The sequence below is a fragment of the Acanthochromis polyacanthus genome, chromosome 22, assembly GCF_021347895.1.
Source record: "Acanthochromis polyacanthus isolate Apoly-LR-REF ecotype Palm Island chromosome 22, KAUST_Apoly_ChrSc, whole genome shotgun sequence".
In the NCBI taxonomy this organism is placed as follows: domain Eukaryota; kingdom Metazoa; phylum Chordata; class Actinopteri; family Pomacentridae; genus Acanthochromis; species Acanthochromis polyacanthus.
Genome location: NC_067134.1, coordinates 12,856,415 through 12,879,947, shown reverse-complemented (window position 1 = coordinate 12,879,947; position 23,533 = coordinate 12,856,415).

Below are 23,533 nucleotides of genomic sequence, written 5' to 3'. Positions count from 1 at the left end.
GGCGGCGAAGGCGCTCTGGAGGCCGTCGGAGGCGGCGGCGAAGGCGCTCTGGAGGCCGTCGGAGGCGACGGACGAGGACCCTCGGGAGGCCGGGCTGGAGGCCGGCAGCGACGAAAGAGACGAGAACCCTCAGGCGGCTGGCAGCGACGGACGAGACGAGGACCATCAGGCGGCCGGCAGCGACGGACGAGACGAGGACCCCCGGGAGGCTGGGCTGGAGGCCGGCTGCAATGGACGAGACAAGGACCTTCTGGCGGCCGGGCTGGAGGCCGGCAGCGACGGGACCTCTCGGTAGACTCAGAAACAGGGGAAACCGCTGCAGTCAGGAACTGAAGAGCCGGGGTAGGCAGAAATATGTTCTTTTCTTCTGACTCTGGCAGAACAGACTCTGATTCGTGAAAGTGGTCAGCTGTTACTGACTCGACAGTGTCTGGACCGCGGGTGTTGTCAGCTGACTCTGGCTCGACAGTCTTGGGGCTAGAGGTTTTGTCAGCTAACCCAGGCAGATTAGTTTCTTGGCTGGAGGAGTCAACGGTTGACTCCTGCCTAACAGCTATTTGGCCAGGGAATGGGCCGGCTGACTCCCGCTTAATTCCTCTGTTGGATGGGTCATCAGCAGGGCCTGGCGGGTTGGAGATTGAGGCGGCGTCGACAGCGTCGACCTGCTCATGAGCATAGGCGCTGGAGGCGGTGTCGAACCGCTCGGGAGCTGTGTAGGAGGGGGCGTCGATTATAAAGTAGTTCTCCTACTCTTAATGCACCTATCAGTGACCTCAAATGTATTTTTAAGCCTTAAAGTACACTACTGGTCAAAAGTTTTTGAACGCCCCAATTTTTCCAGTTTTTTTTATTGAAATTCAAGGAGGTGAAGTCCAGCGAATAGCTTGAAATGGTACAAAGTGGTGAACTGTCAGTGGTTAAAAAAAAAGGTAAGTTTACCTACAACTGGTGTCCTAACTTTTCATCATTACTTGCAGCCCCCTCTGTCTGCATAAAAGTAGTGTTGGAACACACTGGGGCACCATACCCTCAAGAACATAATTTGATCAATATTGCACTGCTGAAAGTAGTGTGTTGCTATAAAAAAAAAAAGACAATTAACTATAGAAGAGAGACAGACCATCATAACACTTAGAAATGTAGGTCTTTCCTACAGAGAAATTGTGAAGAAAGTCAAGGTGTCAGTAAGTACTTTTTTTTTTTTTTACCATCAAAAGGTGCTTAAAATGGGGGAAATGCTGACAGGAAAAGGTCTGGAAGACCAAAAGCCACAACAGAATCAGAAGACAAGTTTCTGACAGTCAACAGCTTGGTGACAGGCGGCTCACAGGACAACAGCTTAATTGTGGCTGTAGTAAGCAAGTCTCAGTATCAACTGTGAAATGAAGACTTGGACTTGCAGGTGTGACAGGTTGACAAGTTGCAGCAAAAAAGCCATTGCTGAGATGACTAGAGATTGATAGAGGACTGAGGCTGAGGCTGTTTTGCTATGTGACTGTTGCAGACAAAAGTGTAATTTCTACCTCATTTCTACCAAAACAGCTCTATTTGAGCTCACACCTGTTTGGACCTCTCCCTCCACCTTTGCTCTGCATACTCTGCCCCAGGCATGAAACCAGGCAGATGTACAAAATTAATTTCAAGGTCAGAAAAACACCAAACCAGTAGAGGGCTGCTGGCACTGGATGCAAAAAAAAAAAAAAAAAAAAAGTAAAAAATGAAGTGCTTGATTTAAGCTTGATTATTATGATGGGTTTTTACAAAAAGCCCTATTTCAGCTAATCCACTTTCTGATGGTCTGACTTTTAGCTTAAGTTACAGCTGCTTGAAGCTGGCCTTTATAAGGATGCTGAATGCTATAGCACACAAACACTCATCACATTGCTTCAGAGGCAAGAGACAGTTGATTAAATAAAATGCAAATCACAAGAAGAAGAAATTTTACACTTGACTTTTAATGCAACTCGGAGACAGTGGGATGCAATTGCTTCAGATTAGTATTCATCCGAGCACAGAGTCATAATTTTAATGTCCCTTACTGCATGACTACAGATAATGCTAAAAAAATCATTTCTCAGCATGACTACACAGTCCGTGACAGGTCTGTAAAGCTTTCTACATCATCATTTACAGCCCACCACAGAAACATGCTAATAATTGGGATCTCAACACTGCGATTTATTTGAGCCCCCAGAGATATCCATTAGCAGATCATCAGTCAGGAAGGGGGGCGGTATTCGGAACAGACAGCAGGATTAGGGGGAATAGTTCAGCAGTCACTCTTTACAAACTTGAAAGAATAAAAGTCCATGTACCAAGTGGCTCATTGGGATGTCTGATTAAGCTGTGAAGCTATGGGGGAAGAAAAATGTCACTTTTAACGCTGAATCACAAGCTAAAGTCCATTCACAGCTATCTTTTCAGTAAAATCAGCGGTTGGAGTGAAGAAATTTTGAGTCTGAGAATTTGGAAAAAGAACACAGGGAAGGCTATGTTTATGGTCTGAGTATTGTTAAACAATCCATTTATTTGTGATGCTAAAACATCAGCATAATATTAATGGGGTCTTTCTCTCGAAATTAAAAAAATAAAAAAGCCAAAAAAAAAAAACCCAACAGAAGTTACATGTTCTATTCATTATTTTAAGTAAAAAAAAAAAAAAAATAGAAAAAAATTAAGACCCTGTGTTCTTTTTGTGTTTTTTCCCAACTGAAGAACAATCCAAATTCAAAAAATGATACATTCTCTGCTAATAAATTTCTCATTTGGAACAGATAGGTCTTTTCTACCAAAAATGGAAAAAGAAAGAAAGTGGACTCATTCTTTTGTCTTTCTTTTTTTACTTCAAAGTGGAATAAAGTTGAAAAACCAGCTTCTTTGACACAGGCAGACTTATGGCTCCCAAACCATGTTGTATAGCCACTGAGAGTGTTTTCAATCCATGATTTACCTGTCTGCTACCCAAGTTATAGAACGCATCTGTCAAAGTTTAACCACTGCTTCTTGTCAATGTTCAGATATTTTCTGACATATGGATCTACTATGAATACACTCCATGCATTGACGATAGATCAATAGATGATTCCTGTCCATCAGTCTGTGATATAGATGGAAGTACAGACTGACGTCCAATTTATTCATTATTCATCATGAATGGCAAGACCTACATAGATAACATCCATACACATATCATCTATGTATTGATCTTTCTATCCAAGACAGATGAATGGTTAGATGTGTGAAAATCCACGAACTGCGAATAGATCCACAGACACTATCAAATCAATATTATACAAGTGGATTCATTGACTTCTTGAGCAGTTTTGCAGGTCTCTACTTTCTTTCCATTCTTGGTAGTCAACCAGCCTATTTCTGATCACGACCTGAAAGCTTTTCAATCAGTTTATGGTCCAGGAAACACTGCAGACTTGTCTTTGCACAGAGGAAACATTATATACACTAAATTACATCCTGATTGCAACAAATGGTGTTTTCATTGTCGCATCTATCTGTGTACTTAAGTGATTATATTGGATTCTGGCAGAATGACACTGCTATAAATTTTAGCAGCATAATTGAAAACTGAAACAATCATCCACTTGTCAGGTAACACTCTTGTGGTTCTTGCGGTAGGCAGTTAAATTCATACATTTTGTACAGCCCGTCTGTTAGTGAGGAGACACTCTATGGCCAACCATAAGTCTAGATTTGTTTGGACAGCATGTGTCAGTGGCTGAAAGAGGCTTTGATGGTATTGAACTGTCATATTTGCGATTAATGGACAACCCACTCTACCACCTGAGCCAAGACTTTAATATTGTAAGGTCACCACCTTACTCTGTGAAGAGCCCTTAGGTGACCTATGTTGCAAGTTGGTCTTATATAAATGAAAGCTGAATTTTATTGAATTGGATGTTGGACTCAATTGTAATTCTTGATGGCAGTAAGTTATAAGTTGCAACGTTCTTACACATTGGTGTTGTCTTCCACTGAAATTGAACCGCAGTTGATTGAAGCCCATTTAGCAAATGGACTCATTCCATGTGTGTTTAAAGGCCTGTTTGAACGTGTCTGGTTGCTCACTGTAGCATCAGTGGTTAAGCTAGGTCAGACCTCCAAGCTAAGGGCTTTGCTGGGTGTTTCTTCAAAGGTTCCATTCATTGGGCAAAACAACATTTTTCCATCTACTTCCACTGTGTTCACAAATTGACTGTGTCCAAACGTAGACTACATAATAAACTAGAAAAGCACTCAGGAAGCGCAGTATTTCGCTAAGGCCGCTTAGTCGTTGTATCATTTCTGATGGGTGAAATCTTGAAAAAATTTGTGGCAGAAATCATATCATAGAATGTGGCCATTTAATTTAGATATACCCACAAACAAAATGACCTTGCAGTGAGCACAGACATGTCTTATGCCTGTGTATGTGATGTATGGATACCGAATCGCGCAGGGGTGAAAGTAGTTTTAAATTCTTGCTGGAACTATTAGTAATAATTCCGGACCGTTCCGGCTTACTTTCACCCCATTCCATCGATGCTAACCATTGTAAATCCTGTCGAAAGTTTTTCAGCCAATCACAAGAACGTGTGGAATTTCAGGTGTAATTTATTGCTCGCCCCAGTGCAATAAATCAAGCGCACCTATTTGCTATTGGCTGCTACTGGCCATAACAATCGCTCAGTTATGGAAGTAGACACTGTCAAGTGGGGCCTAGTTATTTCAGATCCCAGGAGCAACCACTACCTAAATAAAAGCTTTAAGCAAACCAATGAAAAGTTAAAATGAGAAACATTATAAGTTAACCACATGATTATGCTTATGCTTGATGCAAGAATGATTTTAATAGGCTGATATATATTCTGGAAATGATTATTGCTATAGAAGAGAATGATTTAAAATAAGTTATTTGATCATGCTAAGAAAAATGATTTAAAGAAGTGATTCAGTGTAACTAAGTGAGTTTTGAATTGAAGTAATCTGTGCTGTTCTGAGCTGTGTGCAGGGCAAAAAGCAGAAGTCACCATGACACTGCAGAAAGGAGGACATTGAGGAAGTTCTGTGGCCAAATATGGGCTTGGCAACATGTCTCAAGCAATGTGTGTGTGTGTTAACAACGGAAGGTGGATGCTGTGTATTTGCTGTAAAACCATGACTTCTGTATTACTGATGTATGTGATAACAAGTTGATTGCATGAGTTAGACGGTGTCAGGGGCGTACCTAGCCAGAGATGTGTGTATTAGAGGATGACACTATAAAAGAGAGAGTCAGAGACACTGAATTCGGAGTTCTCCCCCGGAGGGGGGAGATGCTGCTCGCCGGAGCTGCAAGAGATGCTGCTCGCCGGAGCTGCCGGAGAGCATTGCCAAAGTTCTGAAGAGCCGAAATCGGACCTTTTTGCCCAAGAGACGTGAAGACAACGCGGGACTTAGGCTCCAGAGTTCGCTGAGAACATCGTTGGAGGCAAAGTCTTTTTCTGACTTTGTTCAACAAGCGAGGACCACACTCTGCCAGACGGAGAGTCCTGAGAGGTCTGCAGTTACCCTACAGAGATGAAGAGAGGCAAGCACCTACGACATCCAGAGAGGCACAGGAGGCAGCAGCAGAGGGCTGCTCCACTCCAGGGGCTGGAGGACCCAGTGACCCACCGCAGCCTGGTGAGACGGGGGCTTTCCACCACCACCATCCGACTGAGAAGACAGCTGAGACGCCCGCACTTGTGTTCCAGCTGCTACTAAAGATAACTGCCAGACCAACGATTGGCTATCGGGACCTTTCCACTCCCCCTGCTGAGGAAGAACACCCTCCGCCCACAAAGAAGACTTCGTACCGAGTCTACTGGTCAATCGAGTGGCTCAACTAGATGCAGGTCAAGACCGGGCGTGACAGCTTGGCCACGCTGTCCACCCTCTCTCCTAAATTTACTAATTAGAGAAGATTCTTAGGTACGCTCAGCTTAGTTTAGTTTAGTTTAGTAAGAAACAATCAGAAATAATTAAATTGTTTAATCATGAATTAATGCTGTGCCCCCGCTAATAATTGCTTAATAAAACGCTATATTGCATTTAAAGAGAAGTCTAATAAAATTATTATGATTCACCTATTCTGCATAGTGGTAAAAAGTTAAGTTTATTGTGTGCATTAAATCTAATGGTTCTTAAAGGTTACTTTAATCCAACTAGTTATTTAAACATTACCCCTGAGGTTAGTTATCCAAACCTCTAAAACGAACCTAGGAATATCAACAAGTGCCACAGTTTTAAGAGGAAAGCTGTTGTTAACAAACGTGTTCAATAAATCAATTCTACTACTTAGGAGGGCTGCTTAGTGAGAGAGTATTTATTGAAGTAAGAGGGGTAAGACGTTTGGAAGAAGACAGTTAGGACCTAGGCGAGTATTCCTCGACACCAGCTTAATTATTCTGCTGAAACCTGTTAGGTGGAATACTAATAGGCAGATAGAATATAACCCTTTAAACGGAGAGCTGGTCCTGATTTAACCTGAGGCAAGGGTTAAAGAAGGCTATACTGACCGACAACACGCATGCGCACTCACGTACTGCTGAGTGAACTCCGGTCGATATCTATGGATAGCAGGCAGGCCGGGCGGCATACCGGCGTACCCATAGATACCGGTGCAAGAGCGGCGTACCGCCAGCAGATCTTTTCCCGGAACTGCGTTCCGCCGCCAGATCTTTTGCCGGTACGCAATTCCGGACCGTTCCGGCTTACTTTCACCCCTGGAATCGCGTGACCTAAATATGTTACAGGCAACGGGAATTAATGGGACTCGGAAAAATCCCCACAATTTAATAGTTACAGTGACACTGATACAGAAATCTTTAATAAATCTGTGGATCCAGACTACAAGCCACATCACTGCCGAAAACTAATCAGTTGGCCCATGTGTCATTTCTGACCTTCCCTGAGAATTTCATCCAAATCTGTTTGTCTGTTTTTGAGTAATGTTGCGAACAGAGAGACAGACAGACAAACACACAACGATCGTTACATAACTCCACCACGTTCCTCGGCAGAGGAAATATAGGGTCAAGAAGACATGACATTTTTCAAAATTACCACATTAGACAACACGAGTGACTACATTTGTTGTTGTGCTGGAAAAAGGAAAATCCCATTAAAATTCACACGGTCCTGAAACTTTCTGTTGTACAATTAATTAGGAGGAACATGGTAAAGTCAGGTGAAGACAGTCCTAAATGAAACACAGTCTGGCCTAATTTCTACAAGTGGCCTCTTGAGGTTCTAAAGGTTAAAATGAGGTGAAAACATTTCGAGGGGAAAATTCATGTGGGCCCTGCTGGCTTAATTAGCTCATGGTGCATTGTGGAGTTCTCTACAGTAGGAGGAGGGTTTGTATGTGGGACCCCTCGGGACTGCAGCATTAACTGCCATGTTTACATTCCTCCCCTCAGTTTGTGATAGAAAAGAGATGAGATTAGCTTTGTTAATTAAATCAATAGCTTTGGTCGATCGAAAGAAAAGGATTCTCCTTTCTTTAACCTGCTCAATGCTGATAATACTGTCTGCAAATCGCAAGAATGTGGTGTTTTAATAAATACATCTTAAATTACAGTGAATGGACATGAATTAGGATGGTTTTTGTTAAAAGTCAAATCAATAGTGTTTTTGATTCTGATACAAACATCGAAACAAATCACAAACTTGAACTCCAATTATGTTTTCTCCTCAGTAAAAGTAAAGAACTACACAATTTCCCGAAGTTTAATACATCCATGATGCTCCAAGAATTGACCTTTTTATTAGATATGAAAAATTTAAACAATATACACCTTAAACATAATTTAAAATACACTAAAATGTCCATGGCACTTGCTTAAAAACGACATTTCCATTAAGGGCAAAGCACATACAAGCGTGAAAGCACAAACATTAATAGAAATGTGCTCCAAGTCTAGAAATGCAACATATACAGTATATATGCAGCACAGATTATTTTTACTACGTATGAACAATCCAAAGCAAATAATTTAGAGAATTTTGCAAACATGAATGAGAAACTCAATACAGCATTAATACATCAGCATGAAGCTTCATGGCCAGGAATACCTCAGTGAAACCATAGTCCTGACAGTGAAAGCATGCAGGTTTGATTGTAATGCTATGGTGCTAAATGAGTGCAAAATATGTTGGGGAGATGGCAGCTGCTAAGATAACTGCCTGTAATAAGCTTAATTACACTGTGACACTAGAGCAACACCAGGACAAAAATTTTAACAGCTTTAAGCCCTGTTTCTTTGTAACGTTGCCTAGAAAGCTTTCAATATTGTCTTAAGTTATTGTTACAACTAAGCAGACTTGGGCCACAGTCTGACGACCTGTCCAGGGTGTCCCCTGCCTTTGCCTGAGTCAGCTGAGATAGGCTCCAGCACCCCCCGAGACCCTAGTGAAGATAAAGCGGTGTATAGAGAATGGATCAATGGATGGATGGATGTCTTGGGCCAGCTAGGATAACCATGTGTTCAAAATGTATTGCTTACTGCCATAACTATTTAAAGAAAGGGGGTTAATATTACAAAGAAAACAGAGCTAGTGGATGTTACTAAATCAAAGAACCAATTAAAACCAAAACAAAGGCTAACAGAGTTACAAAAATAGCTAAAAAACTAAACTTCTTGGTCAAACTTAAAGCAACACCACTGGCAAACAAAACTAATTAACAAATTAATGCAAGAGTAAAAACAAGCAAATAAGAGCAGCTGTGCAATTATGTTAGAAGTTACTTGTGCTTTCTGTGATGCGTGTTCTGAGGAAAACAGCAATCAGAGCACAAGATAACAAGAGGTACCAAGGTGATGAGACTGTGATAGACTGAGTTTGGCTTCAGATTTAAGCCCAAGTGAGGTGATTGCTGTCTGGTTGGAGGAGGGAACTAGGTGGTGGACCAATCAGTTAGAAAGATAGTCCAGAATCGGAACGAAGGCTGCAGGTCTGGAGCTCCAGGTCAATCAGCCAAGACTAGAGACAGGTGAGGTCTGGAGCTGCTCTTCAGTTAGCTTTTTCATCAGTCTATCTCCCCACATAGAGGCTGCAAAGAGTCCACCACAAAAAGGGAAACCACACAGGGCGATACAGTTGTATATGTTCATCTATGTATCACACGCATGTAATGTTTGTGCTTTCATTGTCGTATCTTTTTTTATCCTCATTCAACAGCATAAAAAGGCTACACTAAGATATCTAAAATGAACCAGTACAGGGCCACACAGTAGCTTGTGAGTTTTTATGTGACGCGCGGCCTGACATCATCAGTTCGTGCATTCACACACACACTAGAAGCACGAGCTGATCCGGAGCGCGGCGCCAGTGTTGCAAACTTACCGACTTTCTCGCTAAATCTAGCAACTTTCCAAAGCGTCCTAGCGGCTTTTTAGTCAAAAACGACTAGCGACAAATCTAGCGACTTTTTCTGCCATTTTGGAGACTGACAGGAAAACTCGGATCATTCTGCAGTTACTGTTTTCAACAAGCAGCAGGTGCTGCTGTAAGCTTCTCCCCCTCCCAAAGCACAGGCTCTCAGTCCAGTAACCCCACAGCAGTCCCAGTGTCTGATTAGAGGACACATCCCTCTGCGGCCAGATGGCAGATGAATCGCGCATATTTTTGCATATTTCACAACTATTCGCATACTTTGCAACTTTCCGCAATTTCCCCGCATAAAATGGCATAAAAACCCCGCATATTTATTTGCATAATCAAGGATTTTAGCCCCCATAATCAAGGATTTTAGCCCCCATAATCAAGGATTTTTGCCCACGTTTTTCTGGAGGGTCTAACAAGACAAGTCAAAAACTCTTTAGGGTTTAAAAGACAGGTCAGAACACAATTTGCAGTCTAAAAAAAGCACAGTGTTAGATTTCCTCGGGCGGTTTATTCCAGAGCCTTGGGGCCCCGGCTGCAAATGCTCTCGCCCCATTAACTTTTCAGCCGGAGACCCTGGAAGCATCAAAAGACCTCTGCTTGAGGATCTCAAAGTGCGCACCAGAGAGATATAGCTAGAAGAGAGGCCTTAAAAGCAATCAATAAAAACTTAAAATCTCTGCTAAAGCCATTCTTGCACACTGCACTGAAGCTGTACAATGATATTTTTCTCATTCAACTTTGATTAGCACTGTGACTGTTTATTTATCCAGGGTATGTTATCAAAGACTGTTTTCTATGGGTGTTTTGTGGAATATAATCCACTGCATATTCCCTTTGAGTGTCATCTACCGAAAACATATTTTACGCTATTGTAAAGAGGATACAACAGTGAGATCTTGCCTCTTGGTTCTAGTTCTGAACAGTCTGAAGGTGATTATCAAACCATCTTGTCAACCAGACAGTAGTGGAAAAAAAAGTGAGGTAGGCATCCTGAGGTGCTACCCGACTCCTAAACCGTTGTTTGTGATGTTGGCCAGTCGAAAACCAACAAACAACTCCAGGGAGGAACTTTGTATCACTGAAATGTAACTTTTTGTTGTATAGTTCCTATTTAGTTTCTATGTTTTTGCTGTACGGGGTCGAATGTTGGTGCAACTTCAGTCTACACTTGGTTCGTACCTCCTGTCAAAATTTTAAATGTCACACATTAATGTCTTTATTCATGCATACACTAGAAATTGCAGGTCTAAACTCAATAGTTAAACTGGTTTAAACTAATTTCTGCAGTGAATTCCCCCAGGTTTACCTTACGGTTTCCAAGATATTACCTCGTTTTCTTAGCGCTACTGAGTTGCCACCATTTCATGAAATGTTTGCTTTTGAATTTCACTTTCATCTCGCCTTCTTCTATTTAATAAGGCTATTTAACCTCAAATCTAAGATTAAATTTTCCTCTTGACCAGCCCTCACTCTACTGTCTGTATTGAATGTGTTTGATCTTGTATGCATGCAGAGCCCCTGGGTGATGGTGGTATTTTGCAGGCCATTGTCATGTTGCTATTTTCTCCTCAAGTGAACAGTGTCTCCCCTCTTACAATCTCCTCAGCCCTCTCTCTTAGTAATGACCCAGTGTCCTGAAAGAAGAAAAAGACTGAATCCTCAGAGTGTCTGCAGCCTGAGGCGCCCATGCTCCACTGTTCTCACATCTCTGAATGACTGATATCTTGATCCTGAAAGGTAGTAAAGTCCCTTCAACTCAGTCACACATTGCTTCCATGGAGTCAATTACCAATTAGCAGTAGATAGTGGAGTAGTGGAGGCTAATTAAAGACTGACATTTCTCTATTTGTTGAACAATCCAGTGAAGCTTTAATAGGTTACACTTCACAACTTCTGACAATGCGTTACCTTCTCAAGCCCATATTGCTGGGGATTGCATCCGTATGGGCGATTCTGCCTCCTAACTTACATCCTTTGTCAACATTGAGAATCAGTACAAGGATAATGTGCTCACCTCTCACCTAGCTTTCATTCTTGTTTGGCCATGAGGTTGAGCATCAAATAATGCAGGAGAATCTGCAGGAAAACCATATAGCTTCACAACATGTATGCATCATTCTATCTCCTTCTAACCTAGCAAAGTGTATAGCTTCTTCAGAGGAAACTGATAATCGGTTCTCGGATTTTATTCCAATTACCTGCCAGTGTTAGATGCCTTGCAGCCAACTAACCATTAATTTGAAAACACTTCTAGCTATCCTTAAAAATTAGGAGATTTCAAAGCTGTCAAAAAGAATTACAGTATTTCTGACTCATTCATGGCAAGTGATCCTTCTTTTGAAAAAGAAACCTATTTTTTTTTAATCTCACAGCTTGTAGTTTGTTTCATATCTCACAATGTGGTTCTCTCAGAATCCAAAACAGTTCCCCAAGGATCTACTGTTTTTAGATCCCTATAAAACGTGTCACTTAGGTTGCACATCAGTTGCATCACCACCTATGATGACAACACAGTCATATATTGCTATGCTCATACTATAACCCTGGCAATGGAACAATCGTAGACTTTAGTGATTTCCAAAGAACACTTTAAAACATTCCAAAAGGAGAACAATTAACTTTCCTCAAAGACATTCTGCAGATTGGTTGCAACATTAAAAATGGAGTTTGAATGGCGTGCTTTCGTGAAACCGTGACACTTTCTGTTCTGGTGTCCCTGGATACTTTCATAGCCCTCCTTTAGGCCTGATTAGTTTAGTTCTACGTGTCTTGGCAATGCTGATCTTGCAAGGCTCTGGATGAACTTTTCCACTGGCAGCACTGGCACTACAAACTTTCTCAGTTGGTCATGCCAGCATAAAATGAAATTGTTTTAACTTGTACTCCAATTCTACCAAATCGCAGTCTCTACCCTGATATATATATATATATATATATATATATATATACATATATACATATATATATGTATATATCAGGGTAGAGACTGCGATTTGGTAGAATTGGAGTTTCTACCAGTAGAGATTGCGATTGGAGTCTCTACCAGTAGAGATTGCGATCGCAACCTCTACCAGTAGAATTGGAGTTTCTACCAGTAGAGATTGCGATTGGAGTTTCCAGAAACTCCAATCCTACCAGTAGAGATTTGTCAGGGCAAAGGTTAGACTTTTAAGGTTAGGGTCAGGGGTCAGGGCAGGGGTCAGATTTAAAGTTCCATCTCTACTGGTAGGATTGGAGTTTCTACTGGTAGAGATTACAATCGCAAACTCTACTGGTAGAGACTCCAATTCTACCAAATCGCAGTCTCTATCCTGACATATATATGTCAGGCATGGGCATAACATCTCTTGGGTTGTCTTTAACTATTCATCATTATTGTCAGTTACAAACTACAAGCAAAACAGAATGTTTGGAGTTGCAGGCAGATTTTCTTTGTGCAGATTACCTGGGGAAAACTCACTATAAAAGTGAAAAATAGAACAGTAAAGAGTTACCTGATTGGCTATTGAATGAGGATATGAGGAGGACGATGGTTAGAGTAAGAACGTCAAGACTGGTGAAGGTCGGAGAAAGACAATCAGGGTTACCCAACTAGTACAGATTAGGGTGGATCCTGTAAAACAAAAACAGCTGTTCACACTTCAGGAAGTTCCTCATAGGGATTCTCAGAAACTTCTTGCTGAACATGGAAAGTTCCAGTGACAGAAACACAGCACTATTGGCATCACTTCTAAAGAAGCTAACTTGCCTTAATGGTTAAAATGTAGTGACCATTTTCCCATTTCTACTTCTTACACACCCTCAGTATTTTGGGCCTTCACGGTCTGACAGGCAGCAAAGTGCTTCCAGTAACAGAAGTGAAACAATGAGTTGTATTTTTTTTTCCAGCCACAAGATGGATTCAGGGCTTCCTCAGTAATGCTTCCAGGACAGCAGTGGTGAATCTGCCGGCCACAAATGAAGCCTCCTTGAGAGGCTTTTGCGGTTGAAAGTGTCTTTCTTTTCCCAAACTGAGCATCGAGTAATTTCTTTGATCCATTACCCTTGACTCCCTTGTGTCTGCTCGGAGTTGACGCCTAGCGGCTTGCTCTTAATCTGTTGGATGCGAAACATTAACTCGCACAGTTCCCCCCACCATTCCATAGTCGGATGTCTCTGATCCCCTCACCTCTGACTGGAGAACACAAGTAAACACTAAACTGATCCTCTCTAACAGTCCATCAGCTCCGTGCATTGTGTGTTTGTGTGTGTTCACATGATATGTGGGAGTAGATGATGCATCACACTGAGTGTTACAACAACATGATGCCATACAGTCAGCATCACTTCCATGTAGTATGTAGAAATACACTACCATTCAAACGTTTAGGGTCACACAAACAATTTCATGTTTTCCATGAAAATTCACACTTTTATTCATGTGCTAACATAATTGTACAAGGGTTTTCTAGTCATCAGTTAGCCTTTCAACACCATTAGCTAACACAATGTAGCATTAAAACACAGGAATGATGGCTGCTCGAAATGTTCCTCTGTACCCCTATGGAGATATCCCATTAAAAATAAGCCATTTCCAGCTAGAATACTCATTTACCACATTAACAAACAGTGTCTAGACCAGCGGTGTCAAACATGCAACCCGTGGGCCAAAAGCGGCCCACCACAGGGTCCGATCTGGCCCGCGGGACGACTTTGTAAAGTGTAAAAATTGCAGAGAAGACATTAACTGCAAATTGTAAATTAGTAAAACTATAAATTTAAAATAATTTCTCTACCATGACAAGTTGTTTTGACCCTAAAGGACAATACTAGATTGTTCATTGTTCTTTTGTGTCTCATTTTTGTAATATTTCGTCTTGTTTTTTTTTAGTCTGACTTGTCGTTTGTTTCATGTTTTTGTGGTTTTGTTTCCTTTTTGTCTTGTTTGTGCTTTTTGTTGTTTTTTTTTTGTCATTTTGTGTTTTGCTTTATTTGTTGTTTTGTTGTCATTTTTGTCTCATTTGTGTCATTGTCCATTTTTTGTCCGGTTTTTGCTGAGTTGTTTCTCAATTTTGTCGTTTTGCGCCTTATTTTTGTCATATTTTGTCTTCTTTTTGTTGTTGCTATTTTAAGATGATTCCCAAACAATTTGTATAGTTTCAAACATGTTTCAAGCTGGTGTTTCAGATTACAGTATGTCTGTTTTTTCCCCCCCGTTTTACTGTCTAAAACACCAACATTTTCACTGTAAAGAGATGTCACATTTGAAATATGAATGTACAGTATTTCAATGCAAAGAAAAACTTGTCTGTAATCATATAAAGTTAAAGTATCTCACCTTTCTAAGCAAACTGCAATATGAACAACACAACTGTGAAAGCCCTGATCAGTATTAAAAATTTAATTTTATAGCAGCAAATAGGTGACAATTACGTTTTTAATTTGTATTTTTGGTTTTCATTAAAAATGTACGGGAATACTCCAAAATGCTTGAAATCAGCTGACTCAGGCGAAGGCAGGGGACACCCTGGACAGGTCGCCAGTCTGTCACAGGGCTACATATACAGACAAACAATCACACTCACATTCACACCTACGGACAATATAGAGTAACCAATTAACCTCAGCATCTTTTTGGACTGTGGGAGGAAGCCAGAGTGCCCGGAAAAAAAACCCACGCATGCACAGGGAGAACATGCAAACTCCATGCAGAAAGATTCCAGGCCTAGGTCGGGATTTCAACTGGGGATCTTCTTGCTTCAATGCAAAATTGCTAACCACTACGCTACTGTGCAGCCCTTGTCTAAATCAGCAACTTCAATATTTTTTGCTACTTTTTAGAATGCCCAATACCGTTGGCAATAAGACAACATAAAAATAGATCCTTTAAGTTATTCCTGAATCTTGAAAAAAAATACAACTCAACCATTGTTGTAAAATGAGAAGATAATCTAAGTTGTTTGTACCAGTTAAGCAGAAGTAGCCTAATTAAGTTGACAATGATTCAGCGATGTTTCACAGCTCAACAGGTAACACCTTTAACATTCATCATCTTGTCATATTTGTGTTTAATGCTGAAGAAAAATCTGCTGTTGCCAACTGTTCCCCCCCACCCCTCCTCCACTAAACTTGGCAGCGTTTCAAACCCTTTAATGACTCGATTTCCATAAAAGGCCTACAGCAATGAGAGGCTCTCTGGGTAACATGACAGTTGTATCATGATGCGAGTAGATAGTTTGACTAAGATGTAATGCTATATTTGGGTCTCACAGATGTTTTTTTACGGGGCGCAACTGCAAAGTGGTGCATATTCTGATGAACATCTCCATTTTGACACATTCAGACAATAATTCTAAATAAAGACGACTGATTTGGAGTTTTTTTTTTTTAAGTGTTGCAGCAATATTTATTTGAATCATTCAATAGAAACATGAAATTTTTTTCTTCTTTATAAACCCTGACGTGATTTTGGCAGAGTGCTCTGGGTTACTATCACACTGGAATATCCTTCTTCTGCCCAGCTTCTATGGACTTGGAATAACATTGTCAGCCAGTATTTTGGTGTTTGGTGTTACTTCCCCAACATTTTTACACTCATTCAGCTTCACTTCCATCTTTGTGCTTCACTCTAAGGACTATGCATGAAGTGTGAAATTCCTAGATGGGTATATTGGACCCGACACTATCTTTAACTGTTCACCAGGCTTCTATTTCTGCATTTTTACAACATTTGCATCTCACAGTTTAGTTCCCAAGAGCAAGCAAGGGTATGTTACTTGTGTACCGTTTATGGAACTTCATGTTAATCAACAATCTTCACACTGAATGTTCCAGAAACTCTGGTTACCATTAATAAACACAATGACATATTTTGAAGCACATGCAGTTCTGTTCATCAGGGAAAGATTGTTGAAGTCTCACTGTTCATGACAATACTGGCCATTGTGGCTCTGATTTGTGGTATTATTGCTTGTTCCGTACCTCCTGATTCCTGCTGTTTTTGGCTAACTTTTACTTGCTCGCCATTTGTTCTGTATCCTTTTCTGTTTTTGCGAAGTCACGCAGACAGATTTTTCTTTGCTTCTTGGACAATTCTTTACCATGTGGATCCATGATGCAGACATGAAGAAAGCCACAGCCCGTAGGTCCAAAACTGAGAAAGGTCTGACAGAAAGGTCATTTTTTAAACATCTATCTATCTATCTAGACAGATACAGTAGACTTTTAGACTAAACTATCAGCTTTTTGTACACAAAAGGAAGGCACAGAAGGTTCTCCAGATATCCTGTGCTACATCTGACCACTCTGCTCAGTCCATTTCGGGAATAGTCACTTACTCTAGCACAGATATGTGTTATGTACGGATACCAAATCACGTGACCTAAATATGTAGTGGACGACGGGAATTGATCAGTTGTTCCTTGTATCATTTACGATGGATAAGTCCTGATCAGTCCACAGTGGTGGATTTGTAGTAGGATCGCAATCATGTGATTTTCAGCATTCAGTTGACATAATGTTCACTTGTTGTCACAGTGACACTGTGTCGCTATCTTGCAATGACACAGAAATCTTAAACAAATCCATGGATCCAGATTATAAACCACATCACTGTCAAAATCTACTCACTTGGTCCTTGTGTCATTTCTGACCTTCCTTGAAAATTTCATCCAAGTCTGTTGCCAACTGACAGACAGACAAATAGACGGACAGACAAACATACGGACATACACCGTAATGATAGATACTGATGACATTGGGCAGATGTGAATGCCTTGCATATCTAGTTAGTATCTATAGTTGTTTTCTTGTATGCACACATTAAAATGCAGCCAGCAGCAAACCTGTTGTACTGATCTTTGGTACGTCACACATCATTCTTTCATAAATGTGGTCTGTATTTCTGTTTTTCTCTCAGATAACTACCAAGGACAGAATCAGATGTCAATGGGAGGGGAACTGAAAAACCCTCTTTCACTGAAACCGTCCTTCTTGAAGGGAAATTCTTTCATTGTCAAGGACAGCTGTAGGAACAGTAATTGAATCGTGCAGTGTTACAGAAAACAGCTAAACATCCACAAGCTGGATTGATGGAAAGTCATTTCTATGGAGCAGGACAGCTCAACCGGATCAATAGAGGCATAATTTGGCTGAACTGCAGGCTGTGTATACATCGCAGATAGGAGACATGTAGAAACAAATGTAAAAATGCTAAACATACTTTTAACTTGCTGTCTAGGAGAGGCACTTTAGCATGTGGTTTCAGTAAATGTTTTCAGTACATTTTATACATATGTCATGATTCCTCCCTCTCCTGATCAGACTGTGTGCCAGCGGCTGTGGTGGAGTGCAGCTGCGCTCAATCACTAATCAGCACAGTATTAAGCCTGGATCCGCCGACAGCTCGATGCTGCATCAGTGCCTCATCCTCCACGCTACACGACGCACCCCGCTACATGCTGGACACCGTTTACCGCCTACCGCCTCCTGCACGCCGTTCCCGGACTCAGTCTCCCCTCTGGTTTACCGTACCTACATCCCTGCTCCTCGGACCCCGTCTCCCCTCTGGATACCTACCTGCCTCCCTCCCATCGCCACACTCCCTTTACCGGTTCTGTCAGCTCTGCCCCTCTTCCGCCTTCCAACTCTGGACACTCAGCAAGCCACCTTCCCAGTTAGTTTTGTTTATGTTTAGTTACCTCGGCCATCTGGTCCTCCCTTAGTTAGTTTAATTTAGTTTTCCCATTCTGTTGATTCACCTCTGCCTCCCTCATTGAGGGATTTTGTTCATTTAAATATACATTAAATCCTTTTTTCACTTACCCACCTGCCTGTTTGCCCGCTGCTTGGGTTCAACCCTGTCTGATTCCTGACAACATATTGTTTCAAGGTTTTTCTTTTTCTTTCGAGTTCTCGCCACTTATATTCATGGTTGTGCTGTTTCCATAGAGATGAACAAGTTTATATTCCAGTGAAAAATGAGTCAGATGTTTCAGGTTCAGAGAGTTAAATCATCTTTGTCCTATTGAGCACAAAAAGGTGACTTTTTGCCCTTTGGACGACAGTAATCTTTACTGCTCATTCGATGTCTTGGCTCGAAATATTGCCAACGCTATTGTGCTATCATATTCCATCTGGATGTGATCAAGGCCAGGTCTTCTCAGGGCCATTCAGGTATTGCGCTTAATGTTAAACAGATTTGAAACCTGCAGTACTAGAAAGAGACCAAACTGACTGTATCAAACAACTGAGCCTGTGGAGGTTCTTGGGTCTTTGAGTTTAGTTGGACCCATGAAGACCTGTAGTTCCTGGAGGCTTTTTGCCAAAGGGTGGGCTTCAAGAGACAGCAGATAAAACGGTCTACTTCAAACAGAGGCTGGCTGCAATAAAGGCATAAGATAGATATTGGCTTTTTGAACTGTCCATCACACAACGATATACCAGTAAAAGCACCAGAATAAAAATACAGTACCGGAAATGTTATGCATGATATTTTGTCTATTAGCGAAATGGCAATAAAAAACTATTTTGTGTGAATCTATCCACTGGCTTGATGTGACAGATTCTTCAGTACTGAACTAACCAGGCCTGTTCAGTCACTATTCATTCTTGTTTCTGCACTGAGGCTCCTTCGTGTCCTTCATGCAGGCAGAGGTCTGTGATTCACAGCTTTTACAGCCCAAATAAAGTTTTCATGTTCACATTTTTCCTGTCACCTTCCTGCTTCCTGGTTGTCAGCTAGTTTCCTGCCGGCCTCTTTGACACCACTAAAAAAAAAAGAGCAAAGAATAATGTCAACTTATCGGTGCAGCATGAAAATCAAAATGTCACAAGGAGCTTTCAAGGCTGTTTCCTCACTGGCCTCCTGTTTCAGTTTCCTATTTATGAGAGTGTAATACTGAAGTGATGAGCCGCTGGCATCTACCTCTCCGCCCTCCCTGCTGCATCTGATCAGCTTCTGTTTGGTCAAAGGTCAATTTGACTCTGAACAATCTGTGTTGCTCGGCAACATTTGGACAATGCTCGCTAATTAATCCGAGCTGACACGGATTTAAATGTCAGAAATATTTCATTATGTCTGCCTCCTCGCAATCACACTCGAATTATCCGAAAACTGCCATCCAACGCTTTGCTAAATCAAACTTAAACATGCATGCTCATTTCAAGTGTGACAGAAATACGTGCTTGCACCATCATTGTGCGTTCGACTCACTAATGAACCCAATTTATGGAGCCCAATTAAGTCCAATTAGATTTGCTTATTGTTTGCCAGAATTTATTTATTTAAAAGCCGGTGGGACGTCAGGCCATTTGCTGAAGAGGTTTATAATGAATCCCCCATTATGACAATAAAGCTGGTATTGTTGGTTAAATATTTTACAAATGTCTGTATTTAAATATCCAACAAGAAAAATACTCCAAAGCACAAATTGATCTCTGGAAAAAGGCATGAGGAAAATCCTAAAAGCAGTCTGAAATCTACTAAAACGTAAAAACACACCTTCACATACATGCTTTGTTGTCCTAGAGCAAACTCACAAACAACATATTTTGTTGTTGTAATATGAAGGGCTTGCTGTAAATCCGTCACGTTAAATGGATCAGTGAGAAAGACTGCAGGATGTTTGATCTTGTCAACAGCCAGTGCTACAGATGACATGGATGAATTTCACAATTACATGTGCTGCTGAAGTATTATTGTACAGCCCGATCTCACGAGGATTCGTGAAACTGTCACGTAAGTTTTAGTTTTGGTTTTGTGCGCACCAACACGATTTCATCATGTTTTTCGTGCCGCTTACCACGAAATGCGCACCAATGTATTTTAAACGGCGGACTTTTCGTGCCACTCAGAACGTATTTCAAAAGAATGTGTATATTATATTTTTAATGTAAAACCGTGGCGAATCCAATGCTATATTTTGCATGACATCGTTCCTAAACATAACCCTAACCATAACCATAACCATAACCTAACCATAAGCCGGTGGTACACTTACCAATTTGCATAGGAATTTCAAGAATGTCCGGCGGCCGGCGGCCGCAAACGCAATCACACAAGCAGTATACGCCGATGGACAGCTTAGATCGTCATGAATCCGCCGGTATAAACCACTTTCAGATGTGATTACCACAGCGAAAAACATTTCGTGGTGAGCGGCACGAAAAACATGACGAAATCGTGTTGGTGCGCACGAAACCGAAACTAAAACTTACGTGACAGTTTCACGAATCCCCGTGAGACCGGGTTGTATTGTAAAATGCCAAATAAATGCATACATGCTGCATTTACAAAAAAAGGCTGAAATAAAAAAAAAAATCCCATTAAGACAAGTGCAGCAATTTTCTAATTACTTTAAAGATACAATATGTAACATTTTCAGATAATAATGCCTAAAAACAACTATACCAGTATTATATACTGTATTGACCTAGAGGCAGCCATCATCTTTTAAATGTAGCATTGCATTTCATTTTCATTTTGTGTAGCTGTCTATGACATCACACTTACATAAAAAATGCAAATTTGAGGCACTTTCAGGTGTTGACTTCCAAGCAGCCAGGAGGAGGTGCCTCCTGCAAAGTCAAATTTGTATAGACGTCAATGAGAAAGTAACCCTTTTCCTTCTTGATGTTCTACCTCAGTGACCATTTTTCTAATGAGTTTATGGTTTCATTGGCTAGATTTAAGTCTCCTTTAACACAGTATCATGTCAATTTTGTAAATTATGATAATGTTTAGAGTGAAATGGATTATAAAGCGCTGTTTGTTTTAGGACGGGGCTATTAGTTTACGTTATTTTGACTGTGAATATGATCCCAGCCTAAGTCTTTTTCAGTTGTATTTTCACTGACAATGGTGATGAAGACAACTCCCATAATCCCATGCCATTTCACAACATTATCAAACTTTTGATTGGGAAACCACAAACAATGGGAATTATATCCTGCGTGTAATTAACCATGGAGTTAGCTGTGCAATTTCAGCTTCAGAAGTGCACGGAGTTTGGCTTCTTTATAGTGTTTTTGAGGACAAAGCCATGTTGTTTGAAGAAAGCTTATTGGAACAGTGAGAACAGACAAGTTGCAGGTCTTGGCTTCCCATATTGTCAGTGCCAACTTGCACCACCTGACAGGCTAATCATCATCTGATGATTATTGATTTTCTGGTTTCTATCTTTAGATCGTCCACAAGCCAGACTCCAGCCTGAAATCCCATCAGACCTCGCTGATTTACACACAGGGGTGTTGGAACTAAAACAAAAATTACCGATGTTTCATTGTGACTGCTTCCCTGATGAGAGTAAATAAGAAGCATGTCAGCAGGGTACTTTGTAGAAGCTCATGCGTTATTAATAGCATAAGAACCACAAACTCCCAAGACCAGAAAAAAGGCCTTCAACACATGAAAGATTTAAAACCAATCTAACACATGTCCTGAGAGACTGACGATGTTTTTAAGGTCCTTCATTAAAATGTGATGATCTGTTGTATCAAAAACTGTAATTAAATTCAGCTAAGCAAGAAGTGACACATTGACAGAATCATCCAGACATTTCAAACATGAACTGCAGAAGAGGCCTGAGGTTTGAATAAACAAATTCGGTTTTCTTAATAAATTGTAGCAGAAAAGCTGAGTAATTGGTTCAAGGATGTTTATGAGAGAATTGGTTTGAAGTTGTCGGGGATCTTTGCCGCTGACTGAAACAGAGCCCAGACAGAGATTTTCCTGTCTAATAATAATAAAAGACACCTAAAATGAAATGCCTGAATGGGAAATGATTTGCATGACATAAAACCAGTGACTGTTAGGATAAACTTCAAAAGTCCAGAGCTTGCAGTAAGTGGTCCTTCAATCAGAAATACATTACAGGAGGAATAATCATGAAAAGAAAAAGGTACACAGTAAAGCAACACTAAAGAATCATTGCTAATGATCACCTGATGATCTCAATCAGCTGAGTTGCTTTGCATGTATGAAGACTGACTGTTTCAGCGGCAAAAAAAGAGAGATATCAGTGGACTGTGTATAAAGAACACACAACTTGAACCAGGATTATTTAACGTGTATCAGATTTGACTGTCCAAATTTTGACATGATACTACATACACAAAAGTTTGGAGTCACCCAGGCTTTTTCATGTTTTCCATGAAAACTCACACTTCATATGCAAACATTATCAATCATCAATGAGCCTTTCAACATGATTAGCTAACACAATGTAGCATTAGAACACAGGAGTGGTGGTTGCTGGAAATGTTCCTCTGTGCTCCTATGTAGATATTCCATTAAAAATCAGTCATTTCCAGCTAGAATAGTCATTTCTCACATCAACAGTGATGTTACCTTCAGTGAAAAAAAAAAGCTTTTCTTTCAAAAATAAGATCATTTCTAAGTAATGATACATAGTTTATATATATATGTCAGGGTAGAGACTGCGATTTGGTAGAGTTGGAGTCTCTACCAGTAGAGTTTGCGATTGTAATCTCTACCAGTAGAGATGGAACTTTAAATCTGACCCCTGCCCTGACTCCTGATCCTAACCTTAAAAGTCTAACCTTAGCCCTGACAAATCTCTACTGGTAGGATTGGAGTTTCTACCGGTAGAGATTGCGATTGCAGTCTCTACTGGTAGAGACTCCAATCGCAATCTCTACTGGTAGAAACCTCAATTCTACTGGTAGCGATTGCGATCGTAATCTCTACTGGTAGAGACTCCAATCGCAATCTCTACTGGGAGAAACTCCAACTCTACCAAATCGCAGTCTCTACCCTGACATATATATATATATATATATATATATATACATATATATATATATATATATATATATATATATATATATATTAGCCTCTATATCAAGAGAGAAAAAATTCTCGGAAATTGCTGTGCTTTTACATGTACCTCGCCATAAATTGATGGAAGTAGAGATATTGTTTTCAATATTGTGTAGGGAAGATTGTCTGGAATTTTGCTGTATCAGAAAACTGTATGAAATTAATGCTTCCTGTCTTGCACATTTGTTCAATAAACTGTGCACATACAGTAGCCATTAGAAGACTTCCATTGTCAGGAAAGGCAAACTAGACAAAGTTTTGGGCCCTCTGACCCCACTCCATCCTCCAAACATCCATCCATCTGTCCAG